We start from the raw sequence: 21,312 nt of genomic DNA on the forward strand, positions 1-21,312 counted from the left end.
GAGGTCAAGCCATGAAATCAATCCACAGGTCACAGTCAAATCATGTGGAGTGGCTCTTACAAACAGACCTATAGTGAGGTACATGACAGAGGTCAAGCCAGCCCACAGTTTAAGCTTTAGTCCCAGATCCAGAGACTGACAGAGATGAACTCCAGCACAGCTCAGGAAAGCAGTAAAGTCCCAGGATCGACTTTAAATACAGATCCTGAATCTTTGAATATGTATGGAGTTCCCAGATGGGGCTGGTAAGTGCTGTTAAGGTTAACTAGTGTACTCATGGCCCTGATACATTCATTAAATATCTTTCTAAATTATTTTTTTATGTAAGACCTGACTTTTAACATTTAACATTTTGCTTTGTTTGCATTCTTCATCCACGCAGCAAATCACCAGATGTTCTTCAAATTGCGAAATGACATATAACCTTTTAAATTTGTAGGAAGTGGCAAATAATTTTAAAGCTTTTCTTACAGGTTAGCAATCTTTTGCAAGGTTTTTATTGAAGCATGCAATCTTTCTGTTAGCTCAAAGACGGGATGCTCTTCATTGCCTGTATGTGAAATCCCCCTTCTGAGAAAAAATATATATATATATATATGTATTTTGAACGTATTCTGAAAAAAAAAAAAACGTTTTCTGTATGCTGAAAATGATAACTGTGGATATTATTTTAACAGTAGATACGATTAGAAAGTCAGATTCAGTTTGCATGTACTTTTGAGATATGAAAGCAGTAGAATATTATGTCAGTGAGATGCCATATAGAAATTCTAATGATGTCTAAAGTACAGAGATTGTTTCCAATGACAGCACATACATTAATAACGTGTCAAGCTTAGACCAACTTTAACCTGAACATATAATTCTGGTCACCAGCAGAGATCTCAGTTACTGGTGTTTTTTTTTTTTATTTTTTAACCGTTGATTTAAAACAGATGTATACATTGGAAAAAAACACAGAAGTACAACCGTTTGTTTTTTTTTTCACAGATAATTTGTATGGGATGTTCATTTGTTTACATATATATCATACTATAATGGGAATAAGATATTTGGGATTGTTAAGCTACCTTGTTATCAGAAAATCATAATTTTCTGATGATAAGATGAATTAAATTTTAGTTTTAAATTGCTCTCCTGTATTATAGTAAGTAAGCTTATAATCTGTATAAGTCCTCTATATCATCATCTGTCTGGGAGTTTGGTAGAGATAAGGGTAGGTGAGATAAGCAGTCAACTGTCACATTTTCAGTTTCTGATCCATACTACATGCCATATGTAAATGGAAGTATTCTCGCTAATCATTGCATTCCTGCTTGTCTGAATCATTCTGTTATCAGTTCTGTTATCTGCTAACAGTATCATCAAAGAGATATGATCTGTATGTGGTCTGAAACTATGTACCCAAAGATAGTTTCTTCATTCTCCTAAGCCCCGTAAGCCATACAGTGATTTTTATTACTTTTTTTTTTTTTTTTCACGAGTGGGACACTTCTGTCAGATGCTTCTCCTTAAGTGCTTTTGACATAAGTTTTATTCTTCTTTAGTCTTCGTGGATTTGAGTAAGTGTGAAAACAGTTCTTTTATCGTTCAATGTCATAATTGCAGTAAGATGGACTCAAACAGGGTATGCTTCTATTCACAGTGAAGTCTTGAATCATGCTTAAGTTTGTATCTCATCCATCCAAAGAAAGTCTGAGTCTTTCTTGAAACAATTGTCTGAACAGTTAAACACATCAAAACGTAGGAAGGAAAAAAATCAATATAATACCAAAATATAAGACCTGAGAATGTAATGTTATTTTTTTTTTAATCTGTGGAGGGATGTGGCAAGAAATTTCAACCTCATTTGATACGCGTGGCCCTGAGAAAATCAGCTGTCTTTGCCTGAAGCAACATTTGGTAAAAATTTATTTCAGTATTTCATTACTGTAATACCACAGTGTGAACTATTTATCAGGACTCTTCAGAAACATGGTGACATCCAGTTGAAACTGGACTTACAAATGGTTCATGGGAGTTATGAAAAAGCATCTGATGTTTAAGCAATTTTATATAGCACAATTACAATAGAAAAATCCCCTAGATGTATAAATGCTGGGAGATTTCTGATGCCTTGTGCAGCATAACTTGTTGATGCACAATCTTGCAAAACAAACGTATAAAATAACTTTTCAATTTGGACTTTTGCAACTGTTTTTGAGCATGACTTTCAATCATTAGTGTATCTGGTTTAGATAGCATAAACGAAAAGTCAGATTTATGCAAATGTTCTTACAAGAAGTGTAATTTTTAAAAGCTTTATAACTGGGCTCAAATGGGGTGGGAAGGCTTATTTACAAATGTAGGTAGACATTTCTCTTGTACAGCTGTTAATCCTCTGCCAAATTTTTATATCTATGCATGAAAATTTGAGAGACTGATGATGGTCTGTTAAAACAAAAGGTACAGAGATATTAATATGATCAAAACTATATATATTAACTTGGGTTTCTTTTTGAGAAGGAAGAGATCAACTCTTTAAAGGTTTTTTAACAAACCTTGGTCACAATCATCTGGATTGGGAAATGTCTGAAATTTGGTATTGATATATGAAATTTATTGTAGACTCACAACAGAAAGTCTGAGTTAATCTTAACAGAAGGCGGAGTTCTGCTGCTTAGAATAATCAGTTGCCACTCTTCTAAGGTCTGCTTCCTCATGCTAAATTGTTAATATTAAAGGGACAAACAAAATTCATTTCTACAGCAGGTCTCAACAAATAAAAATTTTCTGAAGAAACCTCCATAATGAAATAGAATTTGTCAACTTATGTTTTCAATATAGTTTAATATTAATTTTAGACTTACTTCCTATTATATCTTATCAATCACCTTACAGTTTCTGTAAAGATAAGAAACTGAAACAAACTCCTTAATTTCTTAATTTCTAGCACTTGGATGAAGAGCCATAGCTGCAAGACAAAAGAATTACTGTAAGTCACTTCACTTTTCTAAGTATAAATGTATATTATAAATTATTGTCTATTAGGATCTGTATTTTCATGGCTAACCAATAATTACTAAATCTAAAGATTGTATCACAGGTTTTGGGGCACATTTTGTTTTTTAAATATGTATTAGTGTTTTCTGGGTTAATGGAATTATTACCACTGAATTAGTGTTTCTCCCAACTAAATGACTGCTTTTTAACTGCAGGTTTGTAATATGTTACTGTTGTACAGTGAATTGATTTTTATAGAACAGTTTAATTTGCTTGAAAAATGTCTAGCCTTTTAATGAATGTGAATTGCAGTACAATTAGATTCAATTTTCAAATAATCCATTTTAACTGTGCTGTGTTAGTGTGTCACTATTCGTTACAGAACAGTTTTAATTATTTGGAATAAAATATTTTACATGCCAGTGATCATATCTTGTAATAAAGAGTAATATCCATATTTAAATAATGCTGTAATTGCATTGTATATAATTTAAATTTTTACTATAATAGATGACTTCTTTGCCTCTTACAGTCCTTGAGTAGTTCTAGTGTAGAATAGCGCTGTTATTACACCACTCATATTTTATGCAATTTCATGGTGTATATCAGTTCCATGAATTTTCAACCCTCTACTTTCTATTTCCAACAAATAATTGATTGAGTACTGTTAGAAGTGGGACAGTGGACTAGCACTCTAGCTATATCTTAAAATATCTGTGGTTGAAATAAATGCCTATTTTCCATGTGGTTTCTAGCCTTTGTATTTTTAGTGCAGTACCTGACAGTTTCCTTTTGGTTGAAGACTGATGTCACTGATGTAATTATAACTCAGTGATTAAATCTAGGTAACTCTTTGATTATTTTTATCCAGCTGTGGGGAAAAAAATATTTAGTTTGGGTCCAAAAATTTGGAAAGTAACTGTGGCTAAGGAGTCTTGATTCTTAACTCCATTATTGTATCTTGAGCACAGAGGTAGCAACTGAACAAGCTGCAGCAGTAAACAGGGACTTAATTGTTCTCTGATGGAGCCGGGAAACTGTGTGAAATAAAGTCATGGACTGTTCTGATGACTGGTGATAGGAAATAGATAATTCCACCTCCATGGTAAAGGTAGCATAGAAATATTTTCTTCACCAAATGTTCTTAACATCTGTTATTTAGTGTATAACAGACTTCAACAGATTTCAAGTTTTGAGTCTGTCTTTTTTTTTTTTTTCTTTTTTTTTCTTTTTTTTTCTAATAGAAAACTCTCAGTAGTTTAACTAGTCAGTTTTCACTGCTGGGATGTGGTTTTACCATTTTATCTTTTTTTTTTTTTTTTTTTTTTTTTTCATAAAACAAAGACTTTTGGATTACATTTAAGAAAGTATAAATCACTCAACCAATAGATTATCCATTTAACTTTTCACTAGATAACCATAAAAGTATGTGGTGTGGTGAGGAAAATTTGACAATCACAAGACAGATCTCAGTCTATATTCTGAAAGAAGAGCAGCTGCAGACAGGTGTAATCTGACTTTAACTTGTACTTTCATTCAATGTCTTTGATATTTCTTTGTAATATGACATTCCAGAGCCAGCAGAGTTGATATATTTTTTGACTTTGCAGAAAATCTAGGTGGGTCATTTGACATCACTCTTCAATGAGCAGGAACCTATCAGGAGTTTTATAAATTGTTTAATTATCAAGCTTTGTGTTGTTTTTCTTGCCGCTGTTGTTTTTTGTTTTGTTTTGTTTATTTGCTATCATCATGACTGGACATGATTGGAGAAAATAAATCTACACAGCAAAAGGATGTAACTGTATTTCTCAGATTTGAACAAATGTCTTCAGTATCATGTTTTACTACTGTAAAGCTGATGTAAAGCTGGGATGTCTAAAGATATCCTTCATCATAACGCCAGAGCCAGACTCAAATGCACTCAAGTTTAAAGACCATAATTTCACCTGAAGGAAAAAAAGAAATTGTTACAATAACAATTCAGAGGTCTCCTTTAGTTCTCCATGGAGCTTGAAATCTTTCTGGTCTATCCCTATTTAGATCAACTAGAAGCATAAAGTTCATTTTCAATAATACGGGTCATGAAATCTCCTCAATAGAATACGTATTCCTATCTTCTTGCTTTATCTTAAAATAAAATATGCCCCCCACAATTAAAATAGTATTTGAATTTATACTTACACGGCACACCGTTTTATATCAGAAATGTAAGTTATAGGGGCTGCTCCTATTTTGTTATATTAGCCCACATCAGAGACAGATGTTGGTATGGCAGTAGAGGTTGAACCTTTATGCCAGTATTCTGTTACATTTTGTTGCCTTGTGACAGATGGCAGCAGAGGGGTATTCTGACAAAGTAGCACCTGACATGAAAGTACATATGAAACCAATGTCACTGAATTCCTCCACTGTGAAATAATTACACCTATTGACATTCACCAACCGTAGATGAACATTTACAGAGACCAAACAGTGAATATGAGCATGGTGAGGCTGTGGGTGCTGCGTTTCAGCAGTAGTGACAGTGACAGTGGGTCACCTACGCTGTTGCAGATTTTTATGAGCACGGCATGAAGGCTTTTGTTCATCACTGGCAAAAAATGAATACCTGATGGTGATGACCATGTTGAAAAATATTGTTTGGTAGCTGAGAATTTGCTCTATCAATGTTATTTTGCTCTTTGTATCTGTTGTAGTTTCTGAATAATTAATTAGACGTAAATTGGCTTGTGTGGTGACTTGAAAATTGCTAATCTCCATGCATGGTAAACTTTCTTACAGTCAGACTTATGACCCATACCTTTGCAATGTAGACCATACTGTGGTCTTTTCATCTGGTAACTAAAAACAACATACGCAGCCTACCTGCACAAGATTGACCCATTTTTATTTTTTATTATTGCATTTTAGTGCCTGAGACAGTTTTGTGCTTGGGGTAAGCTTTCCAACTATATCTCAACTTCTGGTTTTGTTTGCCATTTCTCCTTTTGGTAACCACTTCCTCTAGGTATTATCTGAAGGACCACAGCTCCTTTCCTACTTATCCCTTGCTCTGGGACAGGACAGCAGTTTTCCCCTGCTGGTCTCTGCAGGTGAGAAATTTCAACAGTCTGCAGAATGGGCTCTTGGGCCCTGCTTACAATCCACTGGTTCTAAACAGCAGCTGCAAAAACAGCTTATTCTCCTTTTAAGGATCTTGAATTCTTTGAGTCATAATGACAAAAAGAGATTTTCATTCCTCTTTGTTGTGTGCAGAGCACAGTTGGATTAAATCTGAATTGGTGGCTTCTTAACTTGCTGATAGTCTGTGTCTGCGTGCAGCCATTTGAAGTGCAATTACTGCCTTCTCTGAAGGTGAGAGTTACCTCTCAAGAAAGCTTTCTTTGTGTACACATAAGGAATTAGCTGTAAAGCCCATAACCTAGTTTACTTTGCCCTATGTGCCTCCTGGAGACAAGCTCTGCAGCTCAACTGAACCCTCAGGCTGGTGTATGATGTCCTGATATGCAGATCCATTTCTTCAAAGAATTCAGTGGAAAAATCCTATGAATTTAGTGAGAAAAGCACACTCTCCATTTTATAATGGCAATATCCTCAATGGAAGTGAAATGGAAGCATGTTAGCATTCCCTAGATCTCTCTGGTTCTTGTAGCAAAGCTACACCTCCTTAGATTTTTTTGAGTTGAAATTTCATCCTATTTTTGAAGAACCCTTTGAAATTAAGAATGAAACAAAAAGACTTGTCTGCTGATATTTATTTTTAGTATATGAATTGAGAAGATTGGTATGATTGTTGTCTTCCTCCGTGGTGAAAAAAATATGTGAATACACAAGACGTTTATGCACCTATAGTGTCATGTACTATTAAAATTAATGAAAGCTTGTACAGATAACTGTAGGCATCTTATTAATGAAGCTCATTGCAGTTTTATATGTGCTTTAGTAACTAGTCCATGGACGTAAATGTTATCACTTACAATTTACTAAATTCTAAACTCCCCAAATTGTCACTAACATTGTCACTAACAGTGTGCTGAACAAAAAAAGATTATGCTTATATAAAATGAAAAGAGGGTTTGGAAAAGCAAACAGGTTCTTGTAAGAATTATTTTGTTACATAATAAAAAACATCTTGTCTTCTTTTTAGAAGTATCAGAAAATGAAGATAAATTGAAACAGAAACTTTTGTAGAAAAAGTTGTCATTACATAAATTTATGCACTGTGGGGAGAAGATGAAGAATGAGATAGTCAGAATCCCATTTATGCATTTTTCAAAATGCAAATGAAAAACAAGTGGTTTTCTGTTTAGAAATGTGATTCAAAAATGCATTATTTAGAAATCAAAACTGAAAAAAATAAAGCTGAAAATGGTAGTCATAGAATCATAGAATCACCAACGTTGGAAAAGACCTAAAAGATCATCCAATCCAACCGTTCACCTATTCCCAACAGCTCCTACTAAACCATGTCCCTCAACACAACATCCAGCCTTTCCTTGAACACCCCCAGGCTCGGTGATTCCACCACCTCCCTGGGCAGTCCATTCCAGTGCCTGACCACCCTTTCTGAAAAGTAATACTTCCTAATGTCCAGCCTGAATCTCCCCTGCCGTAGCTTGAAGCCATTCCCCCTGGTCCTATCACTAATGACACGAGAGAAGAGGCCGACCCCCAGCTCACTACAACCTCCCTTCAGGAAGTTATAGAGAGCAATGAGGTCTCCCCTGAGCCTCCTCTTCTCCAGGCTGAACATTCCCAGCTCCTTCAGCCTCTCCTCATATGGCCTGTGTTCCAGACCCCTCACCAGCTTTGTTGCCCTCCTTTGAACACGTTCCAGGGCCTCAATATCTTTCTTGCAGTGAGGGGCCCAAAACTGGACACAGTACTCGAGGTGCGGCCTCACCAGTGCTGAATACAGGGGAACAATCACCTCTCTGCTCCTGCTTGCAACACCGTTTCTGATGCAAGCCAGGATGCCATTGGCCTTCTTGGCCACCTGGGCACACTGTCGGCTCATGTTCAGCCAAGCATCAATCAATATCCCCAGGTCCATTTCCTCTACGCAGTCCTCCAGCCACACCGCCCCAAGCCTGTAGCGTCGCCTGGGGCTGTTGTGGCCGAAGTGCAGGACCCGGTGACTGAAGTAGTGACTGAAGTGCTCTATTTATTTTAAAATAGATAGTTATTACTATCACATATTATTTTTAAAAATGTTTGCTTTGTGTCTCAAATTGTTACAAAAAAGTTTTATAGAATGTTGGACACACAACTTTTTGCTCATCATTAGAGTAGCATGTTTCACTTACTCTGACAGATCTCTAAGGTGCAGCAACATAAATTTAACATGTATTCTGCATGATCCACAGAATATCCAAAGATCAAAGGCCTTATGTCCCTCTAGTGATACTATTCCTCCTCTTCATTTTAGTTTCTTGCACCCTACTTTGGGGACTGTTAATGAAACATCAGGCACTTCAGATCATGCATTTTTACCATATTTCTGTGTATATCCAAGGCGAATGTAGTTATACTTTTTAATTCTTTTTTCTCTTTTTTTTTCTTTCTTTTTTTTTTAATTTATATATCTGGAGAGAAAATGGTGTTACATAAAGGCTGTAATTTGTTACATTTACTGAATTTGCACTGAGCATAGCCAGTCATTAAACATGCTCTATAACAATTCTCTATTGGGGAATGTAGTGTGATAAAACATCTCTTCTTCCAAGCTCAGGATTCGGTGCATCCCTGTGAGGAAGAAATCGGGAAAGGGTGGCAGGAGACCTGTGTGGATGAGCAAGGAGCTCGCGTGCAAACTCAAAGGAAAGAAGAAGGCCCATGAAATGTGGAAAAAGGGTCTGACCACTTGGGAAGAATACAGGAATGTTGTCAGGGCCTGCAGGGATGCAACGAGGAAGGCTAAAGCCCGCCTGGAATTAAATCTGGCAAAGTGGATAAAGGATAATAAAAAAGGCTTTTTTAAGTATGTTAACAGTAAAAGGAAGACTAGGGAGAATGTGGCTCCCCTGCTAAGTGATGGCGGTGTTCTGGTAAAGGGGAATGCTGAGAAGGTGGAGATACTGAATGCCTTCTTTGCTTCTGTCTTCAGTGAAAAAGCTCCCCCTCAGGAATCTGAGACCCTGGAGGTTAGTGAGAGGGTCTGGGGAATGGAAGACCTCCCTTGAGTCAGGGAAGAGGTGGTCCAAGAGAGCCTAGGCAACACCAATGTTCACAAATCCATGGGACCCGATGGGATGCATCCACGGGAGATGAGGGAGCTGGCAGAGGTGATTGCTGAACCGCTTTCTGTCATCTTTGAGAGGTCTTGGAGGACAGGGGAGGTGCCTGAAGACTGGAGGATAGCCAATGTCACTCCGGTCTTCAAAAAGGGCAAGAAGGAAGACCCAGGCAATTACAGGCCAGTCAGCCTCACCTCTGTCCCTGGAAAAGTGATGGAACAGCTGGTGCTGGATGTCATCTCCAGACAACTGGAAGAAGAGGAGGTTATCAAGAGTAGACAGCATGGGTTCACCAGGGGAGGTCGTGCTTGACCAACCTGGTAGCTTTCTATGATGTTGTCTCTGGCTGGATGGATGGGGGGAGAGCAGTGGATGTAGTCCACCTTGATTTCAGCAAGGCATTTGATACTGTCCCCCCCGACATCCTTATAACAAAGCTGAGGAAATGTGGGATAGATGAGTGGACAGTGAGGTGGGTTGAGAACTGGCTGACTGGCAGAGCACAGAGGGTCATCGTTGGTGGTGCAGAGTCCGGTTGGAGGCCTGTAATCAGCGGTGTTCCTCAGGGGTCGGTTCTGGGTCCGGTCTTGTTCAACATCTTCATCAATGACCTTGATGAGGGGATAGTGGCCACCCTCAGCAAGTTTGCTGATGATACGAAGTTGGGAGGATTGGCTGACATGCCTGAAGGCTGTGTTGCCATTCAGCGAGACCTGGACAGGTTGGAGAGCTGGGCAGTAAGAAACCGGATGAGGTTTAACAAAAGCAAGTGTAGAGTCTTGCATCTGGGGAGGAATAATTGCATGCACCAGTACAGGTTGGGGGATGAGCTGCTGGAGAGGAGCTCTGCAGAAAGGGACCTGGGTGTCCTGGTGGACGACAGGTTGGCCATGAGCCAGCAGTGTGCCCTTGTGGCCAGAGGGCCAATGGCATCGTGGGTTGCATTAAAAGGAGTGTGGCCAGCAGGTCGAAGGAGGTGATCCTCCCCCTCTACTTTGCCCTGGTCAGGCCTCATCTGGAGTACTGCGTCCAGTTCTGGGCTCCCCAGTACAAAAAAGACAGGGATCTCTTGGAAAGAGTCCAGCGGAGGGCCACAAAGATGGTGAAGGGCCTGGAGCATCTCTCCTATGAGGAAAGGCTGAGTGAACTGCGTCTGTTTAGCCCTGAGAAAAGATGACTGAGAGGGAACCTGATCCAGGTCTATAAATATCTGAGGTGTGGGGGCCATAGTGGTGAGGCCAGTCTCTTTTCAGTGGTACGTGGAGACAGGACAAGGGGAAATGGACATAAGCTGCAGCATAGGAAGTTTTGAACAAATGTGCACAAGAACTTCTTTACAGTGAGGTGACGGAGCACTGGAATAGGCTGCCCAGGGAGGTGGTGGAGTCTCCTTCTCTGGAGATGTTCAAGACCCGCCTGGATGCCTACCTGTGTGACCTGGTGTAGGGAACCTGCTTTGGCAGGGGGGTTGGACTCGATGATCTCTGGAGGTCCCTTCCAACCCCTGCAATTCCATGATTCTGTGATTCTGTGATTCTGTGATTCTGTGAAAACTAAAATGTTACAATACTAAGCACTGCAACTTTAGCAAGAATGTGATGCCAGAGAGGATAGGTATTTTATTATTATTATTACTTTTTTGTCCAGTATAATCTTGAATATCACCTCTTGGGATTTCCATTGTTTGGGAATAGTATTTCAGAGGCAACTGGTGTTCCTCCACATAAGGATTTTGAGGATAAAGTGATCTGTTATAGGTTGGTGTATTTTACCTGTGTAACTTGAAAATGGAGGCAAATGTGAATGATGCTAAAACAAGATGATTTGGCACTCAATGCCATCAAAGATTATACAGAATTAAAAGCCTGACATATTTGATCAAAGGCAAAACACAAATTTAACAGAACATGGATGGCCACTAATTGCTTTCACCACAAGGTTCAGATTTGAAGGATAAAGCTACAGCTGCTGGCAACAGAATTAACCTTCACTCCACAGGCATGATGATTTAGATTTTGTAAGAATAGAATAAATAATTCTATTTAAAATAAAGCCCATGGAAATCACACTGAGGCAATGCACTTTTGCCAAGATGGAAGTCTACAATGATAGAGAGACAATGGCTTTTCAGAGAGGGAACAGCAGGACAGTTCACATGTGAGTGGTTGCATTGAATGTGCCAAGAGAGATATAAATCCTTCTTTTTCCATCCAGCAAAATAATGTAACACAAACTGCACAAGCATTAATTTAGATAGCTTTCTGCATACTTCAGGGGAGAAGCTAACTGCACAAGGAATGGATAGATAAATCAGAAATGTAAGCTAAACTCACTGATAATGACACAGAATGAAAGGGCTTTTTAAGCATCTGATATGTAGCAGAAATCGGGATTTTATGGTGGAACTCATTTCAGCATTTAATTCCTTGGGGATTTTTCACTGCAGTTCCTGTACCTTGTCCCATATCGCAAAACTCAAGTAAGCATCAGATGACGATTCAGACTTTATTAGTAAAGATGGTGCGGGCTGTAGAGAGTGACCTCTATTATCAAAACAAACAAAAAACCCCACTTCCCACTTCTTATTTCTAGTATACCAACGAACATGTCAGCATTTTAGTATAAAATACAAAATAAGGAGAAACAAACAAAATATCTCACCTAAACTGAAAATATTTGTAAGAAAGTACTAATAAAGCGAATAAATATGTGACTGTTATAAAGTTTCAAAGGGCAAAAAAGAGAACTAGAAAACAGAAGGATCTTCTTATGCATGATCATGAATACCAATTTGTCTGACTCTTATCTGCATTTCCTTAGAGAGAAAAGAAATAAGCATGTTTCCTGATAAAGACTTAGTTTAGAATACATCCACAGGGGATTTAAGTCCCAAATGCTGACTGGAACATGATACCAAATAATATTTTTCATCTCAAGACAAAACTGTATCTCCATTTTTTCTGATGTTCTAATGTAACAGAAAGGTCAGTGAAGTTTTCGTAACAATGCAAATGACAAGAAGTCAAAGCAATTAAGGTCTGTAGAGAACAAGAATTAAATATTAGCATCTATTTTTCATTTATCAAGTGGAAAGAATGATAATGGCATTAGAGATATAAGTACTGAAGAAATAATCATTTGCAATGTTTTCAAGAAAACAAAATCTCATTTTAAAATATGTTCTAGAATGTAATGCATAAATTACTGTCCTTATATTCAGTAAACAACTGCAAATTGCCTCTTGGTAATGTTAACCATTTAAATAGATTGGCAACCTATTTCTTAATCTGTTGAAGAGTTCAACTTAAGTAAAAATTAGCTTTCCACCACTCCAAACTAACGTGGAGAAGATACTGCTTGTCACTTTGTGTCTTCATGATTTATTGAGATTAAAAACTTTGACTTCCTATTGTTAGAACTTTTCCCAAGCTAATTTCAATATTGCGCATTCTTCCTTGACACATATTAGTCTATGAAGTATCTCTGGAGTCACAGAAATAAAAATTCACAAGATTCACGTTAGCATGTGAATATCAGGATGATGTTCAGAGGACAGATAACGCAAATTCTATAAAAAATTCTATAACATTAGCTAAGTAGTTAAGCATTATACTTTAGTCTTTGCTACTAAAAGTTTCATAGCTTGAAACTTGTATGTTTCTTCCCATCAAATCATGTTTAGTACTCTAGAAGAGAGACACCTGGGTTTTGAAAACAATGGATTCAGAGCTTTTAATTTCAGACAGTTTCTAACAGTAAAGAGTACAGTTGTCTAATACAGCAGAAAACTCATGAGAGGGGGATGGGACTTGAACCATTAGGCTAGAAATTGAGTTTTCAAAAACTAGTTATTAGTAAGCTTAACTATTAATGAATAAGAGAGGAATCAAGGCAGCAAGGAAGGTCATAGATTTCAATCCCTGTGTCATTGTTCTGGTTTTATCAGTATCCCATATCATGAATCGTGCAACAAGTTGTTTTAGTGATGGAACATAACACTGGGAAGCTACTTTTCCTTGATCAGACCCTGGCAGTGTCAGCTTATACAAGTTACAGCTCTCTGAGAGGAAGATGCACACTAACAGAAGACAAACTACAGTCCCCAGAAGTCTCCAATATTCCTCAAATAATTTCAGATTTTAGGTAAAACTGGTAGAATAGCACAATGATAGGGGAAAAGACTATTCCATTTCCAGTAGCACAGCAAGGAACATGGTGGGAACTTTTCTTTGTCATTAGTTTGTTTTATTACCTGAAAGTCCTTTTCATATCATATTATCTCATCTTCTTTATCATTTGCAGAAAATTAGTTATTCCTCCTTACCTTGGTAATTTTCTTTATACTTTTTCCCACCATGGACGAGTGAAAGGTTTGGGAGGGGAAGACCTAATCATCTAGACTGTGACAATCACACATGCAATGAAAACAAATTAGCAAATGATCTCTTGAATAAAATGCAAGGAAAATTATTCCTTTGTCTTTATACTGTACATATACATCAGTGCATATGTGGGAAAGTTACTGTGAAAACGTATCTCAGAATGGTTTGTAAAAGAATGAGGCATGCTCAACATGTTGATCTGAGTAGAAAATACATTAATGTATGGCAAATCTCTTCAAGACCATCACAGAAGGTGAAAAAAACACCAAGAGACAGTAAGACATGATAGACTGGCACCTCACAGAATCCAAATTTAATGCTTAAGTGTTTTAGTGTCTTGGATACCTCTTCAGTGCTAATCTTATGTGGATCTAAACCTTTGATACTACTATCAAGTGAAATGAATGTTAAATACAGTCCATAAAGAGTATGGCTGTAAAAAGATAAATATAAAAAATTCCTTTTCTTAACACTTCTTGATTCTATAAAATAATTTCTTACTAAAGTTCATTCTTTTGTACTCTTAAAAAGGTCTTTTCTGAGCAAAGTAACTAATGGAGGATATAGGTGGGACTTTCTGCAGAAAGGATTTGAGTAGTCAAAATCCCTATATGCACAATCCTCCAAATCCAAAATCCTTATGTGCTGTCTGATATGATTGCAGACATATTGCTGGGCTGTTCAAAGAAACAAATTGTTCAGTTTTACACTTTTATTATATAAAAGCCTTACTGAAGTTACTCAAACTGTACTTGACTCAGGTATTTTGTCATTAGGAGCTTTTACTTCAAAGCTGACATATTTTCCTGCCTAATTTTAAATCCTTTGTTCCTGATGAAATAGATCTGGTTTTGTTTTTTTGTTTGTTTGTTTCAAAAATATTGGTGTAATTTTGGCAAAGGGAATATCTTCCTGTTTCAGAAAAGTAATGACTATTTTCTAAATTCCTCTAATGTCAGCATTCATTTATTATTATAATGGGCAGAAGAGCCTCCTATAAAGTCTAATTAAACCTTTAATAATTAGCCATCATTTTAACTGTACTATAGAGTAATGAATATTATTCAATTACATTATTGGGAGATTTCAAAAGAAATTTTAAACTTTCTTTGTGGCTCCTATGTACTGGTTTACAACTGTAATGGCTCATACCAACTGCTGTTCTGACTGTGTCTGAAGGAAACTGTCACTATTGCTGGAGCTATATTTTCCAAAACTAAGGCATATATTTTAGACTGCAATCAATGGGAGCTCCTTGTATCTTTCAATGTGAGAACATGAAAACAGAATGTGAAAGGAAAAAAACGTACTAAGACTAAAAGCACATCGAGAGCCTCAATTCTAATTAGGTATAAAACCACCAAAGGCTAGGTCAGGAAACACAATGATGTAAAATGGGGATTTGGAGTGATAGTTTCTAGGTAACAGCAAATACTGTAAAAATAACTGTAAAAGGAGAACTGTGATAAAGAAACAACAGGTAAGGAAACCCCTCTAAAAAAGATGTCAAAGAAAACAACAGAAGTCATAAACACCTAACTAGTCCCCTCTGGCAAAACCCCATAAATATCTCCATACTTGTCCTGTGTCTTGCTGACCTTTTTAGAATAGAGGATAGTTCTCATTTCTTTCACAACAGTGACTGTTCAGAAGCACAGCCTAGTAATGATAAGCATTTTATATTTTATTATGTTCATTTGCAAGTGACAAATAACATACATTTTTGGAGATTAAATACAGGGTTTTTGTTTGTTTGTTGTTGTTGTAGTTTTTAATTTCCAGATGAAATTGCTCACTTTGATGTCCTTGCCAAGAATTAAATGGGCTAGAAAAATGTCTATTTCTATTTTTTTTATGTTTAAAATAGCTACCACTCATTTATGACTACTCTAAGTGATATCTCTCGCAAATCTTCTTTGACTTTTATTCCTATGGTTTCTATCTTCACATCATTCATTAATTCCATTGGCAGAAAGACAAAAGCTGATGTGTTTTAAAGAAAAAAAATACTATTAATTAAAAAAATAATAATGGAAAACAAGCAAAGTAAATCTAATTTCAGGCATTCCATCCAGTTCTCCACTTCTACTGATGAGATCCTAAATGAAATGATTTCCCCAGAGTACATGGCATTAGAGGTATTAGAGTAATGATATGGGTTAATTGGAGAATTTATTGAGTGGTGATATAGAAAAACATGCATCAATATGTAATTCCAATAATTTCCAATGACAATCCTATGAAATCAACACAGTTTATTGCATAATAATATAAGATTTTTTCAATGTCAAGGGCATGATTTCCAGAGCCCCAAAAGGGAGTAAAGCACCTCTGAAAGTCAATGGAATTTGGCTTCCTTCCTTCCTACAGCCCGAGCAAAACACCAAATTCCATTTTTTGAGGTACACTCTTTCTCACTAAGAGAAGTCACTGTTCTGGACCTCTGTCTGCAAACTGCTGAGTTCTTAAATAATCCACATGATTAAGCACTTTGAAATGTGACTCAGCATTACTTAATTAATTTCTTGTCATTTCTGCAATTTTAGACTGGAAGACCCAAAAAGTAAGTATTTCATTATATAGCCATCTTGGAAAATCCTGCAATATGCCGATTTTTCTTGTTTTGTTGCCATATTCAGTGTCACTTTTTTTAGTATAATGATGTTTCTTTTGCCCTTCTTTTAGCCCTAATCCTTTGTTTTACATTAATTATGGTGTTAATATTTAAACTTTATTCTATTTATAAAATAATTTCAAAAGCATAAACAACAACAACAAAAAAAAACAAACAAAAAAGCCATTACGGAGTTATGACATCATTTTAATTTCTTTTTCTAGTCAAATATGAGAAGCAAACTATCCCTGAATGAACACAGAAACAGATTACATAAATAATACTTGGTCCTGTTTGGTTGCCTTTCATGGATAGATTGTGTTTTTCCTCCACTGTTATTTTCTGTACTTACAGATACTAAAATCAAGTTTCACTCTGCTTATACATTACCATATTTTGTGATCATGAATCTCTAGTTCGAAATATTTGCTGAAGTTTTTTGGGATCAGGGACCTTTCCATTTGCAGTTGATGCGTTTTTCAATTTCATATTTAATGAAAGTCTTGACATACTCTTGGGATTAATTGTCTGCATAAATGATAATGGGTAGGACTGAAATAAAATATATTAATGTATTACAAGTTTTATCACTACTACCAATTTCATTCTTTGCCTAACACACACTTTTCTTGAAGTTCTATCTTGTAAATTGTTCTTTCCTTTTTAGACCACTTACTGAAACCTATACAGTAAAAAATACACAGTCTCTACATTGACTTTTCACACTGCCTGCTCTCTTTTCCATCACAGAATATTCAGTGCAAGAACTTTCCTTAGAGGCGGCTGTCCCAGTATTTTTCACTAGTTCTTACATCATTCTTGCTATGTGATAGAGAAGTGGCAGATGTGAATGCTGGTAAAACAAGAAAGATCTGAGAGGGAGACAATTCCCATGACTGGTAACTAGACACCACACTCCTCCAGTGAAAACCATGCCTATGTTATGTGTTTGACATGTTTGGTCAAGGTGAAAATATTTGCAAATGCATTTACTCAGGAAGGCCAGGATATCCTGACATAAGTTTGCATGCAGGAGGATTTGGTTGCAATTGCTAACAGCAATGTCACCAGTACATCTCAGAGGCCCTTGTGCTTATTTTTAACATAAAGGGCAAAATAAACAGCGAGCTTGGAGATGACCCAGTACTGACAAGAGCTACTGTATTTGTGCACAGCAAGATTAGAAGCTTTCCTTTCCTTAAATACTGTAATTTTAAGATAAATGAATGAATGGATGAGCAAATAAATAGGTAAATAAACATCAGGATCAGATATACATGCTAGTCAAAATGAAAGAATCTAGCAAACATGAGATAGATTGCAGATTTAGCCCTGTTGCTTTCAGTCTGAGTATCATGATCCTAAAAATTGCTGTTGTCTTTATATTTCTTCCAGACATCTACACTTATATTAAAAAAATATTTCTGACTTCCTTGGTAAGTATTTATTTATAGACCTACACAAAATATAAAAATTCCAACACAGTGTGAAGGCTAGATCAACAAATTTGTCAGGATGGTAGGATTGAGTGCATTCTCAGCAAGTTTTGCAGACAACAACAAACTGAGTGGTCAACGTACTGTAGGGAAGGGATGCTCTAGAGATGGACCCATGCAAGGCCTATAAAGTTCAGCAAGGCCAAGAGCAAGGTCCTGCATCAGGGTTGGGGCAATCCCAAACATGAATACAGGCCAAATAATGAGTGAGTAGAGAGCAGCACTGTGGAGAAGGACTTAGAGGTATTTTGGGACAGAAAACTAAGTATGCGAAGGAAATCTGTGCTTGCAAGCACGGAGAGAGAACTGCGTCCTGGGCTGTACCTGAAAGCAAATAGCTACTAAGAACAATGTAACAAGCTTCCTGGCTGTTTTCCCTTCCTGTTCAGTGTGAGGTTGGAAAAAAGAACGCAATGAGATTTTCCCTCATCAGTGTACTTCTGAAACAGCATTAGAAAGTACTCGTGCTCTGCAAAGTTTAGAGAAGTAGGAGCTCAATTAACTAATAAGTACTGTCATTTTCCAGACAGACTGAAAATAGGATGGAAGCTATGTCCCTTCTCTTTTCTTCACAGTTGCCAAGTAGAATGCAGGCCTCAGCAATCAGTTTGAGATGGTTGCAGAGATACATTCAATGCTTTATTTTACCATTTAGTAGAAATGCCAAAGCGGGGCCAAGAGTACATAGGGTACCTTAATTGCATTTTACAGGATACTTTCAAAAATGAATTGCTGAATATACCAGAAATGCCTTATAGATAATAGGATATAAATGTAAGAAGAATGGTTCAAACAGCTCTTTTACAGATATCATCAATCAGAAAATATCCTAGTTTGCCAGAGACTATTCTTGCCCAAAAGAAAGTGCTTAAATAAACAAAATATTTTCCCTTTTCTTTTTTTTTTCCCTTCTTTCTTATGTTCATTCTTTTTTTTTTCTTCTCTTTCATTCCTCCTTTCTATTTCATTTCTCTTTTTTTCTTCTTTCTCTTTCCTTCTCTTTCTCTCCATTCTATTTTCTTTGCAAAGGAACTATTGGTGCACTGAACCCTCATTGTGAACTCTCTTTGGGAACAGTAGTTAACACATAGAATCATAGAATGGCTTGAATTAAAAAGAGTTTTAAACAACACCCCCTGCTCTGGGCAGATTTTCCACACACTGAATCAGATTGCCTGAGTCTATGTTATGATGTGATATATTATGTTATGACAACATAACAAAGAATACTACTAAAAATTAAAAACCAAACCAAACCAAAACAAACATTATTTTTTCAAAGGGATCTTCACAGTTTGCTACCCTTTCTGTTTGTCTTGTCTTGTGTTTTCCCTTTCTAGATCATGTTCAAAATATTGTGTAAAATAAGATTACCTTAGAAAAAGCCAGTAATAATATGTGTGAAAGGAACAAGCAGGTAAGCAAGGCATTCTATCAAGATGTGAAGGATCTCTTGCAATTCTGCTTTTCTTTTATTCTAAATTATTCTAAATTTAACTAAGAAGCAATGGAATGTTCTAGGAGAGGAATTATCTATGCATTATCACGAAAATTCTATTACTTCGTATTAATATGTAGTTCATAACATAGAAAATATACAAAGAGCAAGTTGGAAAATGGAGTACCTCCTCAGAGTTGCTGAAATGAAATGGAGACACAAGACAGAATGTCTGTCCTGTCTTGGGACAATCTGAACCTAACAACTGTTATCACAGTCCTGTAGAACATGACTTCAGTGTGTGCCCATAGGTAGTGCTTATGTAAATGAAAATCTAATTGCAATTTTGCTATTTAGCATGAAACTATCTGACCTTCTTTACCAGAATTTCACTAATTTTTTTTAGGGAACAAAATTACTCCTACATCTTGTAAAACAACCAAATGGTCTTTTTTTTAAGAATGCAACAAGTCCAATTACTTTGAAAATATCTTGATTCATTATGTTCTTAGGTGTAGAAATTTGATAATTATGAAGAGTCTTCAATTGCGTAACTATTGTTTAACCTGGATGATAGAATAGCAAAACATCACTATTTAATCTGAACTATATAAATTAATAGTTTTTAGTAGAATGAGTCGTCTTTTTCTCATCTTATTTAAAGTAAAAAAAAAAAAAAAAAAACAGTACAAAAGTAAAGCTCATCTAACATTAGGCATGATAGAATTTCTTTTAGTGTATTTTAATATAAAGAAAATGTTATCCAACAGATAAATGTATCTGACCTTATATAAGGCTTTGTTATTACCTCATGTCTCTCTTTTCCCTATCTATATGCAAGCTTTACTAGCTTTCCTTTGACGTACTTTAAATATACATTAATGTTGTTCATAAATATCTTTAGAAAGGTACAAGTAAACCTTCAAGTAATTCTTGAAAATCTAATGGTGTTTTTCTCTCATTAAAATAAGAAAATAGATGTAGTTTATAACAGCACAGAAACTTGGACTTTTGAAATTTTATCGGTTTACTACTTTAGTGGGCTTTATGTAATATAGGTGTGTTCCATAAATATAATAAAGTCACAGTAGAGATAAAGAACTTAAGTAATTACTTTATGAAATGCTCACTACTGTTCATTTTGCTCATAAGTAAAGTGAGTTGTGCTTCACAGAATCACAGAATCACAGGGTTGGAAAGGACGTCAAGGATCAGGAATCTCCAACCCCCCTGCCACAGACAGGGCCACCAACCTCCCCATTTAATACTAGACCTGGCTTCCTAGGGCCCTATCCAATCCGGCCTTGAACACCTCCAAGGACGGGGCATCCACAACTTCTCTGGGCAGCCTGTTCCAGCACCTCACCACTCTCTCTGTAAAGAATTTTCCCCTGACATCCAACCTAAGTCTTCCCTCCCTCAACTTCAAACCATTTCCCCTTGTTCTGCAGTTATCAGCCCTTTCAAATAGAGTAGAGGGGGACAATCACCTCCCTATCCCTGCTGACCACCCCTCTTTTGATGGATCCCAGGATACCATTTGCCATCCAAGCCACAAGGACACACTGCTTCATATGTTGGGAACATTTATGCAAGCAAATATTAGGTAGAAACATATTTTTCATATTTAACTGTTCAAAGATTTGGAATAGACTTACTGCATTTGAACATTTTTTCTGTTCTTATCACAAATATGATTGGCTCTGTAGAAATGCTGAAATGCTTTCTTTAACTGCAGCTTTAACAGCGCGTCAAAATGTAGGGCATTCCTGGTAGCATGTAATAAGGGAAAGATTCTTTTCATTCAGGCTGGGGAAAATAATTGCAGCTCTCTGTAAAGGTCCTCTTTTTTAGGAGGAAATTTATGTAAATAATCTGTAAGTATTTCTTAAGCTGAATACTGATCTTAAACTACATATCTGATAAATATTTTAAATAACAGATTCATATATTCCTTTCAGGCCTTGAGCAGTTTCCCATTTATTCCCATTAGATTGTGATAATTACAAAATAGATACAGGTCTGAACTGATCAATATTTTCCAAGTCTGAATTCACTGTAATGAAAATGTGATGAAAATAGAAATCAAGGTGGCAATAAAAAATAAGAAAATTTAACAGCTAATTTTTTTTCTCGTACAATCAAATGCACTAAATGAAAT

Source organism: Centrocercus urophasianus, unplaced genomic scaffold, assembly GCF_019232065.1.
Source record: "Centrocercus urophasianus isolate 14NV4802_14NV808 unplaced genomic scaffold, USGS_Curo_1.0 seq_15, whole genome shotgun sequence".
Lineage (NCBI taxonomy): Eukaryota > Metazoa > Chordata > Aves > Galliformes > Phasianidae > Centrocercus > Centrocercus urophasianus.